The sequence below is a fragment of the Carcharodon carcharias genome, chromosome 31 (assembly GCF_017639515.1).
Source record: "Carcharodon carcharias isolate sCarCar2 chromosome 31, sCarCar2.pri, whole genome shotgun sequence".
Classification (NCBI taxonomy): Eukaryota; Metazoa; Chordata; class Chondrichthyes; order Lamniformes; family Lamnidae; genus Carcharodon; species Carcharodon carcharias.
The window spans coordinates 11,450,964-11,455,562 of record NC_054497.1 but is presented as its reverse complement, the minus strand read 5'-3'; positions in this window follow the sequence as shown (position 1 = coordinate 11,455,562).

Below are 4,599 nucleotides of genomic sequence, written 5' to 3'. Positions count from 1 at the left end.
GGCAAGGGGGCGGGGCTGGGAGGGGGCGGGTCTAGAGTGCTGGTGGGGCGGGGCTAGAGGGAGAGAGAGGGGCGTAGCTGGCGAGGGGCGGGGCTAGAGGGTGGGGTGGGGCTGGGCAGAGGGGGCGGGACTATAGATATGGGTGGGGCTGGGATGAGGCAGGCAGGGCGAGAGGGGCAGGGCCTATAGAGTGGGGTGGGGCTAGTGAGAGGGGTGGGGCTGCAGAGTGAGGGGTGGCGCTAGTGAGAGGGGTGGGGCTAGTGAGAGGGCGGGGCTGCAGAGAGAGGGGTGGGGCTAGTGAGGGGCGGGGCTGCAGAGAGAGGGGTGGGTCTGCAGAGGGGTGGGGCTAGTGAGGGGCGGGGCTGCAGAGAGAGGGGTGGGGCTGCAGAGAGGGGTGGGGCTAGTGAGGGTTGGGGCTGCAGGGAGAAGGGGTGGGGCTAATGAGGGGTGGGGCTGCAGAGAGAGGAGTGGGGCTAGTGAGGGGTGGGGCTGCAGAGGGGTGGGTCTAGTGAGGGGTGGGGCTGCAGAGAGAGGGGTGGGGCTAGAGAGGGGTGGGGCTGCAGAGGGGTGGGTCTAGTGAGGGGTGGGGCTGCAGAGAGAGGGGTGGGGCTAGAGAGGGGTGGGGCTGCAGAGGGGTGGGTCTAGTGAGGGGTGGGGCTGCAGAGAGAGGGGTGGGGCTAGTGAGGGGCGGGGCTGCAGAGGGGTGGGTCTAGTGAGGGGTGGGGCTGCAGAGAGAGGGGTGGGGTGTGGAAAGGGGGTGGGGTCGGTCAGTGTCTATATTATAATTCAAAGTTTCAATCCCTGCCTATTTCCCACTGATACAGACCAGCATCTCTCTTGGGTGACACACTCAGCGAGATGGGCACACTTCGGGCGAGGGGTGTAGGTGGCACGCTAGAGGGATGGATGACAGTCTCGGGCAGATGGGACACATGGGTGAGGTGAGGTGAGGGTGGGGGGAGTAGGGTGTTGTACTCAGGGGAATGGTTGATGCACCTGGAGACGGGTGGGTGACACACTCAAGGACATGGGTGAGACATTCAGGGGGAGTAAGTGACACACTCAGATGGGCGATATGCTCAGATGGGTGACACGCTCAGGGGAACACACACTTTTTACAGGCAGTGAAGTACCTTTTGAAGTGCAGTCACTGTTGTAATGCCTGAAATGCAGCAGTGACAAGAGCAATGTGATAATGTGATTATCTGTTTCAGTGATGTTGGTTGAGTGAGAGAGCAATACACAGGCCATCACGTGTCCTTTCCTGTATCTGTGTGTTTATTATTATTTTTCCTATTGTGTCAGCTGTGACTCACTGGGGAGCACATTCATCTCTCAGTCGGAAGATTATCATTCAAGTTCCACTGCAGAGACTTAAGCACTAAAACGGAAGGGAATGTTACACTGTTGGAGGTGCTATCTATTGCATAGGAGATTAAATCAAGGCCCTGTCTACCCTCTCAGGTGTATAGAAAAGATCCCATTGTCCCTATCTCAGGGGGAGGCACCCTGGTGTCCTTGCCAATGTTTATTCCTTAATCGATATCACAAAAACATATTTCCCTTCCAACCTACATCCACGAGGTCTTCTGACAGTTTTCAATTTCCTGTCCCTAACATCTCCTTTTCACCATGGTGTCCAATCTCTCTACATCTCTGTAGTAATTATTGGTTTAAGATCACAGCAAAGTACTGCGGATGCTGGAAATCTGAAACAAAAACAAAAATTGCTGGAAAAACGCAGCAGGTCTGACAGCATCTGTGGAGAGAAAGACAGTTAACATTTCGAGTCTGTATGACTCTTCTTCAGAGCTAAGAAGTAAAAATGTGGTGTAATTTATACTGTTTAAGAGGGGTTGGAGCAGGTGAAGCTGGATAGAAGGTGGAGGCAAAGGAGAGACTGCCACAGGTGTTATAAACAAAAGGTTAAAGGTTGTTGATGGTGCTGGTACCGGCTAAAGGAGGTGCTAATGGAGTCATTAAGGTCAGAAAGCAGAATGTGATAACAGCAAGGCAAGGGTAAGCACTCTGGAAAGAACAACATGAGCAAGTGACAGATGGCCCCAGTGGGGTGGAACATCAAGACATTGTTTCCAGAACTGTCACTGACCACATCCCCTTTGGAAATCTTCCCTCCACAGCTTCCAACCTCATAGTCTCCCAACCTCAGACAGCCTGCTTCTACCTCCTACCCAAAATCCACAAACAGGACTGTCCTGGTAGACCAATCGTGTCAGCCTGTTCCTGTCCCATGGAACTCATTTCTTCCTATCTTGACTCCGTTCTCTCTCCCCTTGTCCAGTGTCTTCCCATCTACATCCGCGATTCCTCTGATGCCCTACATCATATCAACAATTTCCACTTCCCTGGCCCCAACCGCCTCCTCTTCACCATGGACGTCCAATCCCTCTACACCTCCATCCCCCACCAGGATGGTCTGAGGGCTCTCCGCTTCTTCCTCAAACAGAGGCCTGAACAATCCCCATCCAACACCACTCTCCTCCGTCTGTCTGAACTTGTTCTCTCACTGAACAATTTCTCCTTAAACTCGTCTCACTTCCTCCAAATAAAAGGTGTAGTGGCTATGGATACCCGCATGGGCCCCAGTTATGTCTCTCTGTTGATTATGTCGAACATTCCTTGTACCAGCCTTACTCAGGCCCCCTCCTTCAACCCTTTCTCTGGTACATCGATGACTGTTTCGATGCTGCGTTGTGCCCTCATCTGGATCTGGAAAAAATGATCAATTTTGCTTACAATTTCCATCCCTCCATCATTTTCACATGGTCCATCTCTGACATTTCCCTTCCCTTCCTTGCTGCCCACCAATATTCGTTACAAGCCTACCGACTCCCACAGCTACCTCGACTACAGCTCCTCACACCCCGCTTCCTGTAAGGACTCCATCCCATTCTCTCAGTTCCTTCGCCTCCATCACATCTGTTCTGATGATGCCACTTTCAAAAACAGTTCCTCTGACATGTCTTCCTCCTTCCTTAACCAAGGCTTTCCACCCATGGTGGTTGAAAGGGCCCTCAACCATGTCTGACCTGTCTCCTGCGCCTCGGCCCTCACTCCTTCCTCTCCCTCCCAGAACCGTGATAGGGTCCCCCGTCCTCACTTTTCACCTGACCAGCCTCCGCATTCACAGGATCATCTTCCACCATTTCCGCCAACTCAAGCATGATGCCACCACCAAACACATCTTCCTTTCACCTCCCACCTCCCGTCACCATTCCATAGGGACCATTCCCTCCGGGACACTCTGGTCCACTCTTCCATCACCTCTAACACCTCAAGCCCCTCCATGGGGGCAGAAGGTGCAACACCTGCCCCTTTACCTCCCTCCTCTGCACCATCAAAGGGCCCAAACACTCCTTTCAAGTTGCACTTCCCTCAACTTAGTCTACTGCATCTGCTGCTCCCAATGCGGTTTCCTCTGCATTGGAGAGACCAAACACAGACTGGGTGACCGCTTTGCAGAACACCTTTGCAAGCATGACCCAGACCTCCCTGTCGCTTGCCAGTTTAACACTCCACCCTGCTCTCATGTCCACATGTCTGTCCTTGGCCTGCTGCATTGTTCCAGTGAAGCTCAACGCAAACTGGAGGAACAGCAGCTCATCTTCCGATTAGACACTTTACAGCCTTCCGGACTTAACATTGAGCTCAACAACTTCAGACCATGAATTCTCTCCTCCAACCTCATCCCCTTTTTTAGCCCCTTTTCTCAATAGTCATTTTTATTTTAAATTTAAATTTTCATCGTTTTTATTTTTATTATTTTTATTATTTTTTGAAAATTCATTTTCATTTTTATTCATTGTTTTATCCCCACCTTTTACCCTATTTTCAATTTTTTTCCCTTTGCCTTTTTGTTTATGACATCTGTGGCAAACTCTCTTTCGCCTCCACCTATCACCGGCCTTCTATCCAGCTTCACCTGCTCCACCCCCTCTTAAACAGTATATATTTCACCACATTTTTACTTCTCTTAGCTTTGAAGAAGAGTCATACAGACTCAAAACGTTAACTCTGTCTTTCTCTCCACAGATGCTGTCAGACGTGCTGCGTTTTTCCAGCAATTTTTGTAATTATTGATTTTACTTAGTGTGCAATATACCTTTAAGAATAATACTTGTTAGCAGAGATCATATGATCTGTAATAACCAATAGGAGAGTAGCGCAGCTTACCTCAGCAATCAGTGTAGAGATAGAGTTGGAGTTGAAAGCACACGTGTAGTTGCTGCTGAATATATTGTAAATAAACTTAAAGTTTCAACCCAAGAAGTGTCTGCTGATCAACTCGATCATTAATAGCACAACTCCGCCACCCTACAACAACCTCCATCCCCCAACAGGATGCCCTGAGGGCTCTCCGCTTCTTCCTTGAACCAGTCCCCATCCATCCTCCACCTGGCTGAACTTGTTCTCACCATAGAACAATTTCTCCTTTAACTCCACTCACTTCCTCCAAATGCCACAGGTAGTGTAATATGCCTTTAAGGGATAGCAGCAGGCCATCACAAGAAGGGAAGTGTGTTATGTGATGTGGTCTCAGTTTCACTTTGGCCTATGTGCAGAGCACAGGGCACACAG